This window comes from Calypte anna, chromosome 7 (genome assembly GCF_003957555.1).
Source record: "Calypte anna isolate BGI_N300 chromosome 7, bCalAnn1_v1.p, whole genome shotgun sequence".
Lineage (NCBI taxonomy): Eukaryota > Metazoa > Chordata > Aves > Apodiformes > Trochilidae > Calypte > Calypte anna.
Genome location: NC_044253.1, coordinates 12,325,587 through 12,348,500, shown reverse-complemented (window position 1 = coordinate 12,348,500; position 22,914 = coordinate 12,325,587). Strand labels below are relative to the sequence as shown.

Below are 22,914 nucleotides of genomic sequence, written 5' to 3'. Positions count from 1 at the left end.
GTACCACGGGCAGAGGAGGGAACTTCTTTGGGTGAGATAGTGGCTTCATGCTAGTGCTCTTTGGCCTCCCAAAAAGTTGCAGTGTTGTTGCTTGGCAAAATAACCTGTTGCCCTCCAGTCCTCCCCAAACTAACACACAATTCCAAGCTATGGAATAAATGGGAGTTGAGAGTGCATGGGAAACTGGTTGTCACCCTTTAATATCAGCTTCCTAATGCCACCCAAAAAAAAAAAAAAAAAAAAAAAAAAAAAAAAAAAAAAAAAAAAAAAATTGTACAAAGTTTCAGACAGAAGGCACCTAGATGTGTGGAAGGTTTTTAGGTTCAAAATTGCAGTGGAGAACCAGAGGTCCATCCTGTTGCTTTGCACAAAATGGAAGAGAAAAGGTTTCTGAGTGGCATAAAACTCATTTTCCACTTGCCCAGACCTGGGCTGCGTGTCGGGCAAATCCGCTGGCAAATGTTAACGCTGCCCAAGGGACTGAAAGTGAAGATGGGGGGTGATGTGGCATGCGGTTGCCATGGCACTGGCCATAATCCTGCTGGAATCAGATACCCTGATGATACGGCGAGTTTCAGCTTGCTCTCGGTACAGCGCGGTGACCCTTTCTAGCAGCATATGGTTGTGTTTTAAACTTTTGATAGATTCCATAGCCAAAAGAAATCAAAACAAATCAAGTAACAAGCACTGTCTGGCCACAGTCCAAGTTAAATCTGCTGCATTCCTCATTGGTATTACTGTTAATGCACCAGATCAGTGCAAAAAGGGAAGATACTGGGGGCGGGAGCGAGGGGCATTTCTTGGAGATTCTTTTTCCCTCTTCCCGTAGCCTCGGTCCCAAAACACGGGGATTAAAATAAATTATCATGCTCCGGCGGGTCTAGTTACCGCGTTTAGGGAACACTCCTTGAACGCTTCTCCCACCGAAGATGTTTCCGAAGGCTGGAGCCGCCCGTGGGCCGGGGTACAACCGCGGCTGCCGAGATGCTCCGCGGGGTTTTGCTGCCTCCAAACCCGGGAGCTTGGAAAAAAAAACCCAAAACAACCAACCCTCCCAGGAGAAAAAGAAACAAAAACAAAACAAAACACAACAAACCAAACCAAAACAACCTCAAACAAAACACCAAAAAAACCCCCATCAAAAACAAAAAGACCCAAGTTGGGGAAAAAACACCCCCCAGTTCCATCCTCGCCTCTGAGAGAGTGGATCTGCACAAGGCCAAACTTTTGTTTGGGGGAGAAGGGGGGCTACTTTCCCCGAAGAAGGGGCATTTTTGTGGTTTTGTTGCAGATGCCCTCCAGCTGGGCTGGGGGTGGGGGGTGAGGAGGGGCTGCCGGAGCCCCCGCTACGGAGCGGCACTCCGGGGCCGGGCAGGGGGAGCGGATCCCACTCCGGCGGCGAGAAAGCTCCGCAAGCAAAATGGTGCGGTTTGTTGAGGTGAGCGGGTGATCTGGGATGAAAGAGGATGGGGAGGGGGGAACAGGAGAGAGAGGATCTGGAGCGGTCCGCTGCTGCCGAGAGGAGAGGAGAGGAAGGTTTTGATTTCCTTTTTTTTTTTTTTTTTTTTTTAGGGGGAGTGTATGGGTGGGGAGAGAAAACAGAGCCTACAGCCAGTTTTCATCTTGTGTCTAGGCTTGAAAGCGCTCCCAGCGTCTTCCCTACAGCCTGCTTAACTTAAGCCTGTGTGTGTATATGTGTGTGTACACATAAAAGTATGCATGTGTCTGTGCGAGAGAGTGTGCTCGCCGCGGCCAGACCCAGCCCGGGCTGATGAGCAGCGGTAGCCACTCGGTGTCCCGCACCTCTCCAAACTGTCCTTGGCCCTTCTCAGCCCTCCCGCCCTCCATCCCTCCCCGCCCTCCCCCGCGGAGCTGCTCCGCGGCACCAGCCAGGGTGAGCCGCGCCGCCGCCGGGATTCGCGGCAGCTTTTGGCGAGGAGAGGAGCGGAGTGGGGGTAGAGGCACAAAAGGGAAGGACGGAGGGAAAGTCCCTCCCACGCCCCCCTCCCCCAAGTTTATGATGGGGGTCCGGAGGAGCAGCTCTGCTCCGCAGCAACCGCTCGCCTGCTGAAAACTTGCTGCTCCGCTTTTTTGGGTAAAGTTGATGCTTATTGTGCCTTTTCATTGTGCTTTTTTTATTTATTCCCTCCCCCCCTCCCGCCCCCTTTTCTCCCGCTTTTGTCAGGCGTGCCCCGTGCCGGGGTGGGTGCCGGGTGGTGGTGGTGGTGGGGGATGTGTAGAGATTTTGCAGCGGGTTCTCCTCTCAGCGGGTGCCCGGGGGGGTCCCGTCCCGTGTCGTATCCCCCATCCCTTTCTCCGCAGGTGAGCGGGGCGGATGCGAAGCCGTGCGTGAATGTGTGTGGGAGGGAGGAGGTGGGGTGGGTGTCCGCCCCCGTCCCAGACCCTGCCGGGACCGGGCTTTGGGCCGTGCCTCCACGGCCATTGTTTTTCCCGGGGGCTGCGGTGACACTGGCAGCCCTGGGTGGCTGACGGAACGGCCTCGTCCCGGGACCCGGAGAACAACAGGGCTGCCCAAAGGAGTTTTATTTTCCTAAAAAAAAAAAAAAAAAAAAAAAAGTTGCTCCCCCTCCCCACTTCTTGTTACCCCCCGGGAGAGGCAATCTTTCGACAAGTATATTTGCTGAGGAATTTAAAAAATTCCCTGCTGCAACTTGATCCCTGTGTGATGAGGAGCGGCTTGGAGAAACCCGGACTCCAATCCTATTAAGGACTTAGGGAGCTGAGAGTTTTTCCCCCAGACTCGGTGGCTTTAAAACAATCAGGGAGGCGGAGAGGGAGATGGGCTCATCTAGATGCCTTTTCTGCCTCAAGTGATTGCCATCATTTCCTGGGAAACCTGACTTTACCAGCGTAGGGTTTTAGGATGGTTTATCAGTGGTCTTGCTGTCGCCTTTTCCGACGGTTAGGGGATTTTATATATATATATGTATTTATCTGTTTTTTCGAACCTGGAGTCTAGGCTTCAAAACTTCCTTGATGGGTTGCTGCTCCTCCTCCGCGGGTGCGGTGGCTGGGCGCGCAAAGCCATGGCCGCTCCTCGGGCAGGGGGAACGCTGCCGGGGGTATTTGGGGAGGGGAGGGTGCGGGGGAGTGTGCGGGACCCGGCATGGCCTTCCCGTACCTGGGTGCGAAGGAGCAGATGTCCAGGCATGAGGGTCAGGGAGGACAGAGCCAGCGAAACTTGCGCCTTCCTATAGGTAACCTCGTGTCCCACATAGCTCCAGGTACTGGAAACCTATATACTCACCTCTGCGCGTACAGGAATTAGCATTTTACTGGCGTTTCGTGTTTATAGTTTTACAGCCACAGATAAAGGCACTAGTTGTAAAACTTTGTCCACCCCCTGCTAACCCCTTTCACTTTTTTTTTTTTTTTTAATATAATTTCTTTTGCAACTGAGGCTCTTGGGATATACAGGAATTTGAAAATAAACGTTTGACTAGCATGCTGCATAAAACAGCATATAAACAAATATTGTATTGGCATGTGCTGTGGAGTTGGTGCCAAAAAAGTTAAGTAAATAAGCCATGAAATTCAAAATATACAGCAGTGGAATAGACTGATTTGTTTTAAGATTTGCTGATTTGATCTGTTTGTTCTAGCTACCTTGCTTTAAAAGAAAAGTTTTGAGTTTTCTAAATTCTAAACCTAATTCACTTAACTTCACTGCAAAAGAAACTACATTCACCTGGAAAACAGGATCGTCCTAAGTAATTGTTTATGCTCCTGGGATGTTTGAAATGCATGGTAATTGCTGCATACAGCAACTGCAGCTGGTGAATTGGTTTGGTTCAACTTTTCTGATGGGTGGATATGGTAATTTGTCTTTTGGCTGGAACTTGAGGAAATGTTGACACCTGTCAAACTTTGAATTGCAATAAAAATGTCATATTGAATGTTATTGCAAAACTGACAACTTTTAAGAAGTGAATGAAATTCATTATGTCTTTTCCACTGTAAACAACTCTTGGAAATTTGTCATTTGATTGAAAATATGACCCATCTGTAGCACAGAAAAGTGCCTGATCCACTGAAGATGAACTGTTAATCTACGGGTATGTGTATATCCAAGCCTCTGCTGCATGTTTGTGAAAGAGCTAATCTTTAAAGCAAGGTGAGGTAAGATTCACTTGATCTTGAATGTTGTTATTGCTTAAAGTATGTGACTTTGAAGTGCCCAGAAATGCAACTGCTGTTCTTCAAAGAAAAACAGATCTCAAGGACTGTTTCCAACTTCCTTTCAATGTCTTTTTTCCAGTATGTCAAAGGGGATGTATACAGACGGACAAATACTGTTTGAGTTAGGTCATTCATTTAGAGAAAAATTAGAGCCATAGAAGAATTTGAACTGGATGCATATGCCAGTATAAATCCAGCATAATTTCATTGATGCAGCTCCAGTTTTTACTTGTGTGGGGAAAAAAAAAACCAAAAATAACCAGAACTTGACCTCAGATATCCAATACACAGAAGCCTCCTTTCCGTAATGTCACACTGAACAATAAGTCACAGTTAGACAGACTTTTTGCAGCATATATATATTTATATATGTACACATAATGGCCAGGATTTTTGGCATTGATTTGAAAAATGCTTTAAACTTTTATGGCAGAGAACCATTTTTGATTAAAGTTTCCATGACTCTAATAACCTGAATGGTTTATACCACAATTTCCCTTTCAGTGGCACATTGGTATAGGTGGTATGCAGATTCCAGGACTATGTGAGCAGCTGTATAGTGTGAGGGTTATGTGTTAGCTACAGCACTGTATAACTTGAAAGCATATTTCTTTTTCACAATCCTGATACTTTATTTCTATTTAGAGAGTCTGGCCTTTTCTAATGAGTTTTCCAGTCCTCTGCTACCATCTTTTTGTTTAAGGACATGGTAGGTCATCTGACCTAATATCAAAAGTACTATTCTCTCCGCTTGTGAGCATGGAAGACACTTGGTTAACCACCTCCCCCTGTTTTTGGTGGCCTACTGTAAGCCAGTTGTTTGCCCTGTAGTCTGAAAGGTACACAGATACTTCATGCTTTTGTACTCTCAGAAGTGCTCTCTTCATAGTGAAGTTTCCAGTGCAGATTAGCAGGGCAGTGGATTCAGTAAGCAGGCACCAAAATCTGTATGTATTTGTGCAGCAAACACCTATCTATTGCTCCATCACAAAGCCTCCACTTAATAATCTGGCCAAAGGTTTCAAGGCAGCAGAGTTTTTTCAAAGCAGCTACTTAGGAACATTAGATGTGACTATAGCATCAAACTAATTAGTTGCCACTCCATTTCTATGAAGCTTCCAGGGCTTTAGAGAAATGCGATATTTGCACTTCTCACTTGCTGCTGAGGCATTGAGGTTAAGCAGTCTCTGTTTTTTGTCTGCTTTTTTACTGATGGGAAAGATTCCAGGGCATTGTTCGAGAGCTGCACAACCCTCTTATATACCTGGGTAAATATTTTAAACAGTTGCGCATTTGGAAAACTTTCCAGAAAGCATTAAGTGGTATTTAGGGTTTGCTTCAACTCTGTTCCCAGGGCTCCTTTAAAGAAAACCGAAACAACAGGAGGTATTTGGGAATTAATTAGAACAACACTAAATAAAACAATAGTAAAGAAAGAATCCTACTGTGAATAATGCTGTTAGGAGGTAAATAATAGATGTATGCATGAAATGTATACAGTTCTTGAACCACGTATACAGCTGATCCCATATATGTGCATCTTCTAGAAACTCACTGGTATTTGTGTAGAAGTAATGAGTACGGTGATCTTTATAGCTGAAAAGGCCAATTGCAGGTTTCCTTTGTGAAGCAGTGACTAGAATGGAACTACTAGGAAATCGGGTCTCATTTTCTCCAGGCCAGTTCCAGCTGGAAGGGCACACATGTTAGTTGTGCGTAGTTGAGGAGAGGCCACAGAACTTTTCTTCATTCACACTTGCCAACTCTAAAACCTCACCCCATACCCGTTAACTGCTTGTGAACAAAACAAAACTGAACACACAAAAGCTGAAATTCACTGCAGGAAGGGAACAGGAAAGTTGCTGTTCTGTAATTCAGAAGCTCAGAGCCTTAAAAGTTAGTTGGGATTTGTGAATATTCAGTACCACTGAAAAAGAGACCTTGGTTCATGGAAGTGGTCACCCAAACTAGAAAACATTAGAAAACAGGCTCCTTCAGGCCACCATGGTAATGAGTGGAAGAGTTTCTTGTACTGGCACGGGCACAGCTGCCCAAAGACATTAGTCAGTGGTGAATCTTTTTTCATCCTTTTGCAATTATTTGCAATTGCCGGTCTCATTTCTGCAATTATAAATATTCCAAGAGGAAACAATACAAATTAGAACTGTAGGTACTAGGAGCTTTGTTATTGGATCTATTTCTTTTTACTTTCTAAGTGTTCTTTTTCATATGAAAAGAGTTTAGCAGCTTTATTCTTATTCAAGACTTCTTTTTGTATCTACTGGGGAGAAAACCATTAGTTTTAAGGAATGGTGAAAGTAAGCCTTAAGCTGTCTTTGACATTTTAGTTTAACTTGAATAGGTTAATTTTTTATTTTTTTTTTTTTAAGAAAACAAGTTGGTGGGAAGTGTGTTTTAACTGTGAGTGCCCGATTTTGACCATTAGCATAAGAAAAAAAGTTTTAGTGCATTTACTATTGTATTGAATGAAGAGTTCCAACAGTCAGGGAAAAGAAAGTAAAAGGCTGTAAAGAAATGATGGCCTATTCAGATTATTCAGCAGCCCAAAGCTCTGGTCATCTGCCTCTGAAATCTGTGATCGGGATATCACTTTTATCTTCCTGTGCCTTTCTCTCTTCTTTTTCACATGTTCACTTTTGTCAAGGTTTATTGATCACGTTTTATTCTCTGCAAATCTGTGGAAAATTTAATGAACCAAAAACAACAGAGAAATAAAAGGAACTTTTTATTCATTAGTACTAGATTGAATTTTGTTCTATAGTCACTACCCTCTCGCCTCCCCTGCGTCATTGTGTCACTCCTGCAGCACTTACAGTGCATACAGGGGACACGGCTGCACTATTAATTCTCTTCCAGGAAAAAGTTTGTTTAATGTTGTGCTCTCATGGCAGATCGAGCCTTGCTGCTTGGCTCTGCTCTGCCCTTCCTGACATTTCAGATTCTTGACTTCGATGCTTCTGTCACTAAATACCTTAAAGTGTGTATTCCGCAGAGCATTTGGCTCTTCAAGAATGAAATGTATTTGCTGCCTAGCAATTAAACCCAAATTTAAATGATTGCCGATTAGTAGTAGTTATTTACAATCCTGATTGTTTTGGTGCTATGATCTTTGCTCATTACACATCTGCTTTGCTGTGGTGCTGCCCCAGAGCGCTTTGTGATGCAAATGCTTTTGTTAACTTACAAATAGTTTCAGTATCTAGATCATCTCAGGTGACATACTTAAGTCTCTTCTTTTTTTCCCAGATGGACTTAAAAAGCTGTAATTAAATGTGGCTTCCAGCATGATTAAGCTTTACTAACATTTTACACTGAACAATTTTCTTGAACTCTGGCACTTTCTGATCTTGTCTCTGGAAGGCTTTTCAATAAAGGCCCTTTTTAACATTAATTTCATTTCATTTAGTGGAGCTTGCAAGTGTAGGGAAATGAGTTAAAATGGAGCAGATATCTGCCTGAGAGATTTCTGGACTATTTCTTGCTTCCAAAGAACTTCACTGTTACTCCATGTTAAATGTTGAAGTATAAATCCCAGGGGAAGGAAAACCACAGTTCCTTAGAATAGTCCCAAATACTCCTGTAATGAGTAATACCATCAATGCTGATGCTTTTAAGGGGTGAGCTAAAAGCTAGAAAGGGCTTAAGCTTGTAATTACTTAAGCTTGTAATTTCAGCTACAGTGATGGTACAGCTGTGACTGCATCTGTTTTTCTGTGTGCTGGGTGACTCTGTTCTGTGGTGATACACACCTGCAGCCTTCAACTGCCTCAAAGTCTAGAGAAAGGACTTTATGCCTGGCAGAATGAACCCTGCTTGGGAAACCTGTGATCCTATTAAAAAAACAACAACAAAAACAAACCAACAAAACCCCAAAAACATAATGGAAGTCTTCCATCTTCTGCAAAATGTGGGATTTTACTGTAGATAATTAATTCAAATGGAACCAATGAAATTTCTCCCTTCTAGAGGATGCTGTGCTGCACACTGGAAGCCAGTGGGTCCAGCCCCTCGGTGATGAACACTCTGCAGTCACAGTCCCTCACTCCTGCCATGAGGTGACAAATCCCCCTCGGCAGGGAACCTCCTGGTCCTCCCCAGGACCTGCAAGGGATGGTCAGCTGCACAGAGTGCTTCCTGCAGTGACATTAGGAAAACTTCCAGTGCTACAAATGCAATTCAATTGAGTAGGAGATGCTTTAATATCACAGTGCTGTGCCTTATGTTCCTCACCTGGGGTTTTAAATATCCAGTCACTGGAAATGAAATCCTTTTTTTCTTTCAGTATCCTGTATTTTTAGTGATTATTTTATCTTCAAGCAACTGGATTACCTGGTACTTGTCTAGTACTGTATAAAGCAGTTTGATTCTATTACTAGAATTCATTGAAACCCCCATGAAAACATCCCATCATTTTTTTTTTAAAGTTTCATCTCGGAAAGAGGCAGCCGTAACTAAAATCAGGCTATTACTCCCCTCCATACTCACCTGTGGAGTCCTATTAGGGCTGCTCTTATCACACCTTCTTTAATAGTAAGGTTTGTTGATTGCAATGGTGTTAAAAGAGCATCAGTTCCCAACACCAAGATAGCTCCTTTTCAGAGCAACCCTCAGCAATGCCTCTTTGTGCAGTGGACAATGCAATAAGTCAGGCAGGACTTTCTGAGCCACCTCTATAAGGAACTGTAAGGGCTGCTGGAGTACACTTGTGTTAAGTTGAATTGATTGAAATTTAATGGCTGTTAGTAGCTATGAATGGTAATGATTTTCTAGAGTATCTTCACCATGCTTGACATTAATAACTAGAGAGTGTGTATGTGTGATGCTGGTGTGTTACTCATTTTTAGAGATGCTTTCTCCGAGACCTCTTTCTCATAATTTAGTTGTTTTGATGCTTCAGGAAAAAAAAGTCTTGGGCTTCGAAGAGCACGTACATCTTGTCAACATAATTTTGTGCCCACGATTTTTATTTTTTCCAATTCCAACATAAATCAGTCTACAATATAGTAAGAGTGATGAATTTGTTTTACATGCCATCATGAATTAATGTTATGCAAATAGAAGCTTTACAGGTACCATGATTTACTTAACAATTTCAAGTTCTAATATTTAAGCTCATTCATTATGTTTGACTAAAAAAAAACCAACACAGCACGTTCATATTTTTAAATGCGAAATGTGAAATTTGTGTGCATTTGTTGTGTGTAGTTGCTGTGTAAGCACATTTGATGGCTAAGAAAGAATCAATCAGTGTTTGCATTCGGCAACTTATTCCTGTAGATGTTACAGAGACATTTCAAAGAGAATAATCAAATATTTGTGTGTAAGGAGAGGAAGGTGTTGGTGCAACATCCTTCAAGGATGTAAAGAAGCAGAAAACCAACAAAGTAAAGTTTTTCGGCCTTAAAAAATTGAGCAACATAGGTTTGCTATGTAAAGTGGCCTTTATCTTATCCTGAGCAGCTCATTGGGAGCTGCTGCCAGACCGGCAGCCTTCGCTGTACGGTGAGGATGAGCCGAGGAGCTGGTGAAAGCTATCGGCGTCCTGGGTCAGAGGTGAATGCGAATGTGATCGCAGGGTTTTCAGGCTTTGATATCATTTTTAGTGTGCTTCCCAAAGGCTAAGGACAAGGGAGAGAAAGTTTGACACATAAATACATCTTGAATCTCTGAAGATAAAAATAGATTTTGACATTATTTCTCAAAAAATTGAGGTCACTCTGGGCTGATGACAGGCTGAAAGCCCATCACTCAATTTTTTTTCTTTTTCTTACTTCCCCCCAACCCCCAAACGCATAGACAGAAGCTTATTCTTGATACATTGTACATATTGAGCTAGTGACAGCATACTCAGGTTTCCAAGTTTGTGGCCCCAGGGTCAAGGTTTAACATCAAAATAGGGGCTTCCCTGCCCACAAAGCAAGAATTTTACTGATTATGCCACAAGAGAACCAGACCTCTTAAACTGGGTAGCACAGATGAATTAAAAGTGAAGCTTTACAAAATGCACTTGCTCCATGCAACAGGATTACAGCCGTGGGTCATGGAAGGCAGCTCAAGAATTAGCCCAGGGGACCATGGGGCAGGGCACAGAGTAGTACTTGGCTTTTAGTAATTTTGACAACTTCTGGTTTTGCTCTGTGTGTTCCTGAAGAACTCAGAGGAGAAATTCATCCTGATATGCCATTCCAGCCAAGGATTTTGTTGGGTGTTAAAGGGCCATTGGGGAAGTGGTGCACAGTGTATGTACCATGATCAAGTTAATTATGTTGCTTTGGCAACCACAGCTTTGGTATTTCCTGACTAGGGCTTGTTAATGGAGTCATATTCCAATATCTGGCATCATCAACACTAAAACCTCTTGCAAATTCAGGTCAATTTTTTCAAAAAAGTGGCAGAAAAAGAACAGATGGGGATTTTTCTGTTTAAAACCTCATTATTTTACAGCTTTTGTGTTGAAATAAGTTTCTATTTAGGATTTAAAGTTTTAATTCCATTGTAAGAAATACAGCTGCAATACAATTGGTTGTAGGCTCCAAGGCTCCAAGTGATTGTTTTAAAATGCCTTTTGTGAAGAATTTCAGCTTTTTAGGGTTTTGTTCAAATTCACAGTAAGTCAGGTTTGGAAATCTTAAATTCCTTTGTAAATGGCTGCATTCATAACTTTGCTGTTCCCTTCTTGGAACTGTGAGAGAATACAAAGCTGAGCACAGTACCTGTGTTACGGAACCATGTCTATGGCTAATTTTTTTTTCTTTTGATTTATTGTGTGTGTTGTTGGGATCTTTCCCCCCCCCTCCTTTTTTTTTTTTTTTCTTATTTTTCTTTTTCTTTTTTTTTTTTTTCTTTTTAGGAGTTGGAAACCATTGCAGTTATTGGAGTTGCATTGTCTCAGCAGAGCCTGCATCTAGCAACTGACCCTGCTGCTGAGCTCTTAATTTATATTTTCTATTAAAGAAAACGTTCTTCTGCATTTTACTCCCAGGCCTCTGGCAGGGCTTGCTAAAACTTAAATTATGCATTGGACTTGTTCAGAGAAATTCACTGGTTCATCCCTCTGGGACAAAACATGCCGAGGGAGGTGGGAGGCAAAAGGCAGGTCTGGATCTGCATCGAGGGGACGGGGATGAAACGGGGCAGCTGCTGGTGGTTGCACTGTTCTCCTAGGAGTGTGCAAGGTGAGGATCCTCCTCTATTGCTTTCCAGAGGGCATTTCCAGTAATGCAGATGTCAAGAGGGAACTTTGCCAAGGCATTAGTTTCTTTTAATCTCTTCTCAGGGTAGAGATATCCAAGAGCAAGACATCATCCAAGCTCTTGAAGCTGGGAGATGAGCAGGGCTTGCTTGTTGGGAGGAACTTGCTGACAGGGACCCAGCATCACTGTCTGTTTCCTGTTCTGGGTTGGCTCATTTCAGGTCATGCTGGGTACCTCCACACCACCTAAGGCACTGCCTCAGATTAGGCTGGAAATTTTCTGTGTGTTGAGTGCAGTCAAAGGATGATGTGCTCCAGCTGCCAGGCTGAAGGAAGGGGGCACAAAACAATCTGTTCCCACTAGACCTGGTCGTTCTACTGTCTTCTTTCTTTGCTGTTGTAGATGCATCTTTGCAGCCTAAGGGTACCTCCTGGCTTCACCCCATTCCCCTCTAATATGTGGAATACCAAGTATGTTCCTAGGGTTAACTAGGAATGGATGTTCTCAGTGCAATGTAGAACCCTCTGGTGCAGATGAAACACTCAGGATATCTTCTTCAAAGGGTCTTTCTCCTCCTTTCCTTGGCCATTCTTCTCTTGGCATGGTGAAGCTGAGTGGCTGCCACCCTGGGGCCAGCTGGATGTCAGCCCTCCGGTGATGAAGTGGGGGCAGCTGGCTTTTTCCTTGGTGTTTTCTTTTTTGATTTTTTTTTTTCTCTCTTGCTACAAGTTGTCAGTTGCTAGGATGAAGTCAGTGTTTTCTTGCACACCAAACCGTGTGCCTTCTGGGTGTACTGAATCACACGTCCCTATGAGTCTCCTGTGTAGGCTGGACCATGAAACCTTTGGTGCAGCAGTTCAAGGAAAGTGCAGGGCTGCAGGTGCTCTTTTGCTGCCTGATTGCTTCAAATGTCACACCTCTCTTTGACTTAATGTCTACGCTATTTCAACATCTCATGGGAGCTAATGGAATATAGACATCACCCATTTCCTTCTCTTTCTCTGGAGGTTACAGATTTCCAGACACCCTTGAGATGGAGTTTTAAGGTCATCGTGGCATTTTTAGGTCACACCAACTGCAGGCACCCTGTCTTCTTTCCAGCTACTCAAATGACTAATTATTTCTTTTTAGTGCTGCCGTTATATTTTTCTCTAGCTTGGGTTCAGATATGAAGGATGAAACTTGCTAGAAGACAACACCTGAGAACTGACTGGAAAATTCAGAGGTGAATATGGTCAAGGGAATCCATATGAAACAATCACTTGTTGCTTGTCTTCATCTGTTCACTTCAGTTCACCCATGGATATTAAGGCAACTGTCAAAGTGCGATATTTAAAAGCAGCCTTCTTATAAGGCCTCCTCTGGTTATGTCAGTGAAGAGAGACCAGATACAAAGCATTTTTAATTCCACTGCAGTTTGGGTCTTTTTCAACAAGATTTTTTTTTCTTTTTTTTCTTTTTAACAGAGTCAGCCACGGTACATAAATTTATGTTTATTTTAGTGCACGTGCATTTTACAGAAGATTACCTATATCATGCACTCTTTAAAATGCTCTTAAGTAGGGACTTGGGCAGTGCAAACCTTTCTGTGTATCACAGCCACATTAACCCACTTTATTTCCCACTTTTCTCAGGTGTGAAGCATCTGGTTGTGACAGATGCTTTCTGATAAAGCCTTCAGTTCAACATGCCTTTGGAGACATCAGTGCTCTGTGTTGGTACTTGGCAGGCTGCTGTATCCCAAATACTCTTCTTTAATTGTCTTATTAAGTAGAAATTAAGCTCTGTGCTTTGACTGTTTTGGTGCCAGTGATTCTTATTGCAGGCTTTGGCAAGGCACTGCATTGTGTTTTAAAGAGACAGCATCACTTTAATGTGTGGAATCGAGTTGGAGGATAAAAATCTGTTGAGAACAATGGCTGACTGAGAGTATGATACGTAAAATGTGATTTTATGTTCTTCCCCTCAGACTATTAGGTGGGGGTTTAGTTCAAATGCCTGCAATGATTTAAGAAATAAAAAGCAGAAATTCTTGCTGTTGCCAGACCACAGGCTCCTCAGTGCCAGACTTGCAGACGAATGTCACATGTTGCTTTATGTTTTGAAAGCATACCATGTGTTACTCTTTAGCTCTCTCAGTCCTCCCTCTAGCTATATCATCTTCTCCCTCTCCAATCTCCCAGAAAAAAAAAAATTAAGAAATGAACTTTCCTCTTCCTCCCTTTGCATGCAACACTGGGGCAGGGTTCCTCTGTACCTGTCACTCCATGAGAAGCTCTCTGCCCGACAACTTGCAGAAGTGATTTTAACTTGACTTCATGTAACTCTGCCTCTCATGCTTTAAATCAGGCCCTTTTGACATTGATATTGCAGCTTATGTTGTGTGTTAGGATCAAGAGCTCACAAATGACTAAACATATGGTTAAAACTTTTTTTTTTTTTTTCAAGGAGTATAATATGTTTCAGTTTAACTCTGCTGTGGGTCTAGATAATGAACGTTTGCCATTAGATTCATTGTGTTCCAGAAACAATTTTTTACTCCTTCTTCTCTGCTGTCTTGGATTAATGTTTCCTCCAGCTAATGACAGGACCGGACATGCAAACTAGATTAGAGCATAGTGTGAATAGTATGAGCTGAAAACGCTGGCATCTCGCTTATCGCCTACCAGGCTAAGCGGTTATGGCGGGGTCGCAAGAAGTAAACTGAAAGCAAACAGGCGAATTAATCCAATCTCTTGGGTCCCTTCCCTGTCGAGAGCGGCTCGCCGGAGGATTTGCCTCTAAACAATCTTTACACCCCCCCTTGCCTGCTTCCCACCCCCTCCCTCTTTCCAGCCCACAGCGGTGCTGAGCTTTCCCGATGATGCCCAAGGCGAGAGGCAGAACCTGGTTACCCATCGGTACACAGGTGTCACTCTGCTCCTCCTCCTGATCCGCGGTGTCAGGATAAATGTGGCAGAAGAGGTGGCCGCGGCAGCCCGGCGCTGTGGCTTCTATGGGTGGTAAGGCTGCTTCGCATTAGAGCCCGCTCCCCAGGGCTGCCTGCTGCAGGAGGTCTGCTCCTCATTTCAGCAGGGCCAGGAGGCAGCCGGAGCTTTTCCTCGACATCTCTATTAAATTCACTGCACCAGAAAAAAAAAACAACAAAACCAAACCCGTAGGTTAGGAAGGCTTCCTGCTTGGTTTCTGCAGAAAAGAGGATTTGAGTTGGGCTGGTGGTAGGACTTCAGATCATATGTCTGATAAGTGAGAAACTGTTCGTGACTTCTGTTGAACTCCCACTCTGTGAAGGAGTACAAGGGATCATACATGAAGACCTACGTGTGATAGCTGTAGGAACTTTCTAGAATGCACCAGATTTCACTGGTATTTGTCTTTTTTTTTTTTTTTTTTTTAACACTCAGGAGTGGGATTAATGCAACTGCCTGCATCCAGCTGTACCTTGTAATTGAAGGTGTTGTTCCTCCAGCCTGGGACCTTGCATGCTGAATCTGCCAAACTGATAGCCCAGTTTGCAAACACACTGATTCATACTGGATGGGTCTGCATACTGATTCTACTGTAAGGTTAAATTTGAAATCCATGTTGAAAAGCTGGATCCAGCCCATATCTTAAGTGCTAGGTTTGGAGTTCTCTCTCTGCAGTAGAAATGAATGATTTATTTGTTTTCTATGAAAACCAGACAATAATAGAAAGTTTGTGTTTCACATTTAGGTGTAATTATGAGTGTGATGCTTGAATGATGAGGTGTACAGTGTTCAAGAAAAAAAAGCTGGCACCATCCCATGTGAGTGCAGGGTTTCCACCAGGCTGTGTCTCAGATGGTGACAAGCCCGCTGTGACTGGAACCTCCTTCCTCACCAGTTCCTCATGCTTACTGGGGAACTGCAGTCCTCAAACTGGGCTCAGCAACCACCTGTGTTGTCATGGCAGAAATACTGCTGGGAAATGGCAAGTGCCTGTTGCTGGGCCCATCAGCCTAAGGGACAGCAATGCTGGTCCTGCCCAGCTGCTAGGTATAGCTGTGTCTGTGGAAGAAGATCCTCATCTTCCACTGTGGATATCAGAGGGAAGATTTGGAACAGACTGGGCTACAGTAGGCTGAGGGGACCATGTGGTACCAGCTAAAAAGGCAACAGAAAACCATGAAAAAGAAGAGGAATGATGGCTCTATTCCAAAACGACTTGTTCATTTTAAAGTGGTTTGTTTGTTTGTTTGTTTCAGTTCAGGACTGAGTTTTGCGGATTGTAGTAAGGCTCTAAAATTTCCCCTGCCCTTTCCTTATCTGTGAGAGCTTTTCTTGTGATCTGCAAAGATCATCTTATCTTTCAGGGCTCTGGTTGGTAGTGATGCCTGTGTAGATTATTTTAGGTAGAAGAACAATTGCGTTATTACATGGGAAGTACATAGACCTTTTGCAGTCTATTTTTAGGGAGAGAACTCCGCCTTCAAATTCTATCTGCAGCAGAAGAGCCAGTGCCCTGTAGAGGAGAAGGCTGTAATATGACATTTTCAGATCTTTGTTCTGATGGACCTGTGGGACAGTACAAAACCACATGTAGCTCATGGCTCGCTACAGCATGTGCTGCCTCTTGGCTCCCATGTTCCTAAGGGATGTGAAGGAGTCTCAGACACAGGCTCCAGGCAACCCGCTGGCAGCTGGGGTAAATATTGCTGGGGAAAGAAGGGACGTTAGACACCAAACCTGTTCACATTAGTTCTGCAACCCATAAGGCAACTTGTGTGCTTTTATTAACTTTTTATTATGGCAGAAGTGACTAGAATAAAAATAGTCTAGGTGCCAAGGGGATAAACAGTGAATTAAAAGGATTAAGGTCCAAACATTTTATTGCTTTTAGAAAGATGTTATTAGATTTACTAGCTTAAGTTAAATTTACATGGCCAAATTACTTCTTAACTTAGTAATGAGTTTGTGGGGAAAAAACATCTGTTTAGGTGTTTTAGAAGGACTTAATCCAGGACACATCATAATTTGTTAATCTGTAATAAAAGGAGAGCGCTGCCCTTTCTGTCACAAGCTAAAGGGATGCTGATTGGGCACTTGAATCTTCTTCTGGCAATCAGCATGACCTGCACACTGTGCAGTGTTGTGTTGTGTTACATTGCCAACTGGGATATTTTAGATTATTTCAGTTTTTATGAACTCTTGAAACACTTTAAGATAACTTGAAGATAACATATAAAGCCTTTGATTTCTGAAGACAGCTCATATCAAACGGATGACTGACGGTGGCAATTCTGTTTGAGGTTATTTGCAAGAAACTTCTCTCCTGATACCTGTTGACACAGTCACATCCAGCCAAACTCCCAGCTCCTGTACTTTATTGGGGTTCAGGGCTGCTGTGTGTATGTGTGTGTTGGGTTCTTCTGGATCCACAGTGTTTGTGTGTGGCTCTTTCCCCCTCATGGCTCCTCGCACAGCACACTTGCAGGTTGGAAAGAGTCCAAATTTCCTCCCTCCTGGGGATTCCTTTGCTGTTAATTTAAGTGATGGCAAACGCAAGCTTCTTGCCAGAGCTTGCTGTGTGTTTTTGGATGCTTTTTTTAGCTGTTCCCTCAGGGGTCAGCTTTTGTCCTTCCCCACCATACTTTCTGCTGTAGGGAGAGAGGCCTTGAGCTGGAGCTGATCCGTCCCACCTGGCTTTGAATGTGTCTCTGACATGGCTTCAGTACCTAAGGGTCTGTCACAGTTTCTGAAGACTTCTGCTTTGTTGTTATCTATTCAAAGATGGGCTTATAATAACACAAGTGTATGTGGAATCTTTATCTCAATAGCAGAATGAATGATTCATGCCTATAAAAGAGTGTGTCCAAGTTCCTACCAGTTTGTTGTCTGCAGCACGGTGACTTGATGATTTTAAATGCTGAATGGAAGTTAAAATTAGGGGAGAAAAAGACTATTTTTAATATTTATGCAAAATTTCTTCAAAAGTCTTGAGGTGAAGACATGGTGTTAATATGAGACAGAGGGACTGTGTTGAAGCTAAGTGAGTGCCCATTTGTTTTAAGTCCAAACTGAAGATTTACAGGGTATCTTCTCAGCTGGGGATATGCTATGTCTCGAACAGACTATGCCTGGAAAAGTGCTCAGTGGCCACAGTCTCCTTCCAGGTAGAACAGCAATTATCCAGGAGTGTGTGCTAGCTGGGAGAGCTGAAGAGGAGCTCTTGTTTGAAGTAATCTGTGCCTCTGCTCACCTCCCACCGAGGGGTCTGTCCTTGTCACCTAGACAGGGCTTTGGCACCTGCCCGGCACTGAGCTCTGCTGCCCAGGGTTATTCTCCAGGGCCTTTGACCTCCTGAGAATTGTTCTTGCCCAGATGAGAGCTGGTTCAGTTGTGGCTTTACCCCCTGTTGGCTGTTTTCAGCAGTCCTCTTATGTGCCCAGACAGTTCTCTTGGAGGAAACTGTGGAGCACTGCATGTTCACAGGACAGGGAAGAACAGCACTGGCTTTATGAAGATGCAGGTGTTGGAGGAATGTTATCTGTTCATGTTTCATATAAGCATATAAGCCATGCACTGAGCTTCTGTAGGCCACTGCACTTCATGTAAACATCAAGGGTGTTTTTAAAAACAAAGAATATGGCTTTAGCACAGACGTATGTGACCCCACTCTCAGTGCCTAGGGGGGGGAGGGCTCTGGTGCAAGCTCCTGTTTCCTGGTAGGTTGAAAGTCTCTGGTGGAAGATGTGATGTGAAGAAATGCTCTGTGATGGCACCTGGTGGGCAAATGGAAATAATGGTGAGGGAGCACTCCAGCTTGGCCTCCTGGATGGAGGGATAAACCCTTGAGGCTGAGATCAGCGTGACATGGATTCGGCATTTGGTGAAGTGACCAGGTTACTTGTGGAGAGTACACTTGCAAGCAGCAGCACAGCACTTCAAAATGGGATCCAAGTAAGAAAAACATCTAGACTATCTGGGGGAAAAAACAAGAGTGGACATCTGGGAAAAAGCATCTAGTGGGATACCAGGGTCCTTTGAAATCAATAGCTAAGAAGAAGCTGAAAATTTGCTGCTTTTGGTAGCCTAAATAGACCTAAAGAGGGCTTGGGTGACTGTCCTGCCAGTGAGGAGGCAGTTGGGACTGAAGACATAGCACTGGTAACCACAGAAAGCCTAATGCATTCAGGTCTGCTTTGCTGCATTACAACACATATTGACAAATTGGAGAGAGTTCAGGAGGAAAAAAAGTAACAAGAGTGCTTGAGAGATTGAATTATGAGAGAAGACTGAAAGAGCTGAATATGGATAACTTGGCTAAAGGATGAAAAATGGGGTGGTTGAGATATAAATCTACAAATATCTGAAGGGTGTAAACACCAAGGCTATGAAGAATTATTTAGAGTGGTACAATGGGGTGTAACTGGAAGTAATGGGATGAAATTTAAGAGAAGGCAAATTTCTGTTGAGTAATGGGAGAAGCTTTTTGACAGTGTGATGTATTAGGCCATGGGATGCTCTTCCAGCAGTAGTCCTGTTTGCTCGCTACTTAGGGCACAACCCTGCTTAATAAGAAGCCAGAGTTTTCCAACATCTTTATTAAGGACAGCTCCAAATCATGTCTTCTGTGTCTTATGTATGTGATGCAGAGGCATGCGAGCCCTGCATCAAAACTGCTCTGCCCCCAGCACATAAACTACATCTGGATGTGATGGAGAAGCTCTTGGTATTGTGGCAGAGGAGGAGAGGGCAGGGGTCTGAGCAGCCCCTCAGGCCACAGCTGAGCCCAGGCAGCCCCGCTGGTGTGGAAGGTTTGGCTGAATCAGTAGTGTCTGCTCTGTGGTCAGGACCTCCTTTTACTTCCCGCACTACTCCCCATCTGGGTGTTGTAGGATTACCATTTGGGGGTTAGTTCAGTGATGGTCTTTGGGATAGACATCAAGGTTATGCTGCAGCTCTGTGTAAAAACCAAGATATCTCCCACCTTGCTTCAAAGAAATCGGGACAAACAAGATCCCATTGATGCACAGGGTCTATGGTCTTTTATAGATCTACAATACTGTACCTTAACTTTTTCTTTAGAAACTCCCATTTCTTCTCCTGCTTTTCACTTCACTTGAAATGCAAACGAAGGTCAAAGGATCACTTCCCTACTGGCAGAACACACTGCATTGTCTGTCATTTTAAAATGTCCTCCACAGTAACTGAGGAAAGGGTTCAGTTCTCCAACCTTTATGCTTCAGAGTGACTCTCTTGAATGCACATTGCTATTCCTTATCTTGAAGGGCTAAATTAGAAAATTAGGTAAACTAGCTGTGTAAATCAAGTTAGAGCTTCTCAACTAAAATGGTATTTTATCTTCGGCACAGGGAAGATGGCAGATTCATGTAATTAGAGAAACAAATGCAGCTGTAGCACTTAGCATACACTGCTATTCTGCTGTTCTGTTGAAGGGAGGGAGGACAGAAAACTTTAAAGCATTGGCATGCTTGGAGCATAAATGAGACAAGCTGAAAGTGTCTTTTATAATTGTTCTTAAATGTATTTTGTAATACTGATGCTGTCCCTGAAGTGGTCTGTTTCTGTATGCTTCAGGGAAATTTCTGAATTATATCCTCTCTGAGGCTGTGGGAAGAAAGAACTGCTGAAGGATTTCATTCTCCTCTGGATAGGGGTGAATATTTTCTTTGCTGAAAAATGCAGTTTTTTGTCTCCTCAGAACTGGATTAGTTTGGTGAATGCTTTTTATAGGGAATTTTGTATGTGGGGAAATGTCAAAACAATTGTGTCTTCGTTGCAGCCCTTCCCATCACTGAGGGCTGTGGTAAGAGCACACTTTTGGATAGGAGAGCTTTGCTTTGAGCCACTTTTCATCTCCAGATCAAGGGTGGATATGTACTCAGGCTCCTTTGTCTCAGGAGAGCAGTATAACCACTAAGATACCTCAAGTTTGCCACCTTAATCTAAGTGGTTTCTATCCAGCAGAAATAAATCATTTCTGTCAGTACAACTCCAGAATAATTTTTTTAAAATTGTTTGGTTTCACTACTGTGCCAGAGTGTCAATTATTCTCCCTACCTTATTTCTGAGGCCACTTTAGAAAGGAATTTTAATTATGCAGCTGGGGGGTCACTAATAGCATTTGCAGGAGACAGTGCTGGGTTTTTTCCTGGAGCTTGATTCATGATACTTTTGCATGTCTATTAGAGGACTTGGGTCCTACCCATTTACAAAGCAGGCTTTCCAGCCATGTGCTCTTCACAAAGAGGACTTGGTAGACGTGGTCAGGTTTCTTTAACTGCTGTTGTAAAGTCCTCTGAATCCTATTGGTGAAATATGTCTTTGAAAAGCCATGGTCTGGAGCATGTCAAGGGAAGCTTTTGGGGGTCATGAACAAAGGACTTATGGGAAAGGGCACCTCAGAATAGACTGCAGCAAGTTTTGGGGTCACCTAGCAGTAGAGGGCACTTTCTTTGTTGATGGAGGTTTTGGGGCATTTTTGCAAAATGTCAGTGTCCTTCCTCTGCCTGCTGGCAGGTGTGTTTGTACCACAGACACAAGCTAATCCTTCACAGCAGAGCTTGATTATGACCTGGACCATTTGAAGTATTTTCACCTTGTTGGGCTGAGTTGATAACCTGCAGCTGAAGGGCCAGGGAGATGGGTGGGAGTCATGAAGTCTTAGCAGGAGCTCCAGAAATTCAGCTCCCAGAGGCTTGGCTTGTAAGAGCCAACCTGTGCAGCATGGCAGTCTGTAAGGTCCAGTAAGTACTACTTTTATCACTATAAGAAAGAAAAAAGTTGCCCTCTCTCCTTATCAGTTGAGGACAATGAAAAACCTTGAGCCAGCTTGTGCTTTAGGAGGATTAATTTGCCACAAGTGTTGGACCTATGTGGAAGTTAGATTAATAAAGCAATAGCTTATCTTCCTGCATTTCCTTATAGCATTGGTAAATGAGTTTTGTATGTGCACACCCTTTCCTGTTCTCCTTTTACTTTGAAACAGATGTTTTGCAGACTGCTCCTCGAAAGGACAGAACAGCACCCAGGCTTGTCTTCTAGCAGGTTTCTCTTTGTGAAGAGAAGCTCAAATTGAGGGAGGCAGCCCAAGTGCAAGGAACACACCTTTCTTTTCCTTCTACCATGAAAGCCACCTTACAAAATTAGATTATTTTAACTTGAAATGCACTTTTCATTTTCTTACGCAGCACTGAAAGGCTGGAGAGGATTTAGCTGATTGTACTGGAGGGCTGCTCAGTTTCTCTTCTATCTCATGTCTTTTCCTGGGCTTTTATCCTCCATTACTCCTGTAGCTGTGCCCTGCCTTTATCTCCTGCAAGTCATGCTCCTCAGCCCAGCATCGGGGGCCTCTGAGAGTAAATGTTTATCATGTTCATTTAGCCTTCAGTGAAATCTCTTCCAGCTTCTAAAAAAGCCTCTATAGTTTGGTCTGTACAGACATAAACTTTCAATATGAAAAATTCCCTGGATTCAGTTAATGGCCTCAGGACTCCAAGTGTTGCTGATGTGTTAAATAGTTTGGAGTCGTTGCAACTCCATATAAAAACTGCTACCTCTTATTTTGAGTTTAAGCACTCCATAGGAGTGGGTTTAGGCTGTCTATACTCAAAGCATATGCTAACAGTACTGATTTTTGTTTATGTATAAATAAGATGTCTCTCCACAAGATCTGTTGGAGGCCAAGCTTGGGGTTTAAAAAGGAATAAATAAGCAATGGAATAGTTATTCTGTCATAAGGTGCATTGTGTCAACAGAAGTTTATTTGAGTTACCTGTTAGAGTAGGAAGTGCTCTGACTTGTTACAGTTTGTTATTTCCTTCTGTTTTGTTGGGTGCCTAAGTGGTTCTCAGTCATTTTTGTGTTCTGTTTTCCCAGGAAAAAAAAAATTGTATCAGCCTCATTTTACAGTTTTTTTCCTTGGCAAAAGTTTGTATTTTATTTATTAGCTGCCATAGGAACTAGTTCATCCTTGGAGGTACATAATTCACTCATATACTTCGCACATTTATTTAACAAAATGAGGAGATATCACCAGCCACAGGTGATGGAAGTTTTGCCCTTGCTGCACTGTCAGTTCACAGCAAATCCAAATCAGTGGTGACTAGAGATCCGAAGATTGTGGTAACTGAGGGCTGTTTACTCTGCCCATCAATACCCACACAAGTACTTTCTACCCCTACCTCTCAAAGTGCTTTTAAAAAATGCCTGAGCATTATTTGCCTGTTGCACGCGATAAGAAGATGAATCTCAGACAGTCCAGGCCAGCAGGACACCTGAATGTAGTCTGGGAATGGGGACCCTTGGCTCCCTGTCCTGGGAATCTGCCCACTACTTCATGGTGGTGTGTGCATTGAGGTTTTTTTGAGGTCAGATTCTTGGCAAGTGATGGACCCTACCTGTGTCCTACCATGTCCTGTAGAACTTAGAGGTACACATATCTTAAGGTCTGGGCCACCTGCCAGTGTTGCAGGGTACTGTATTCTAATGCAGAGCAAATTTCCCAGGATTTATTG

At 43.4% G+C, this 22,914-nt stretch overlaps 1 protein-coding gene across 3 annotated transcripts in view; it reads left to right on the top strand.

The window, feature by feature from the left end:
* Window positions 1-2,005: 2,005 nt before the first annotated feature.
* Window positions 2,006-22,914, top strand: part of GLI2 (GLI family zinc finger 2) — a 186,469-nt gene continuing 165,560 nt past the window's right edge. For 2 of the 3 annotated variants that reach the window (XM_030454713.1, XM_008497000.2), the window contains exon 1: window positions 2,252-2,322. The gene's annotated coding sequence lies outside the window, so the exon portion shown is untranslated. Of the gene's footprint in view, window positions 2,096-2,251; window positions 2,323-22,914 lie in introns of those variants that run through there. The other variant, XM_030454712.1, reaches the window with a different exon arrangement.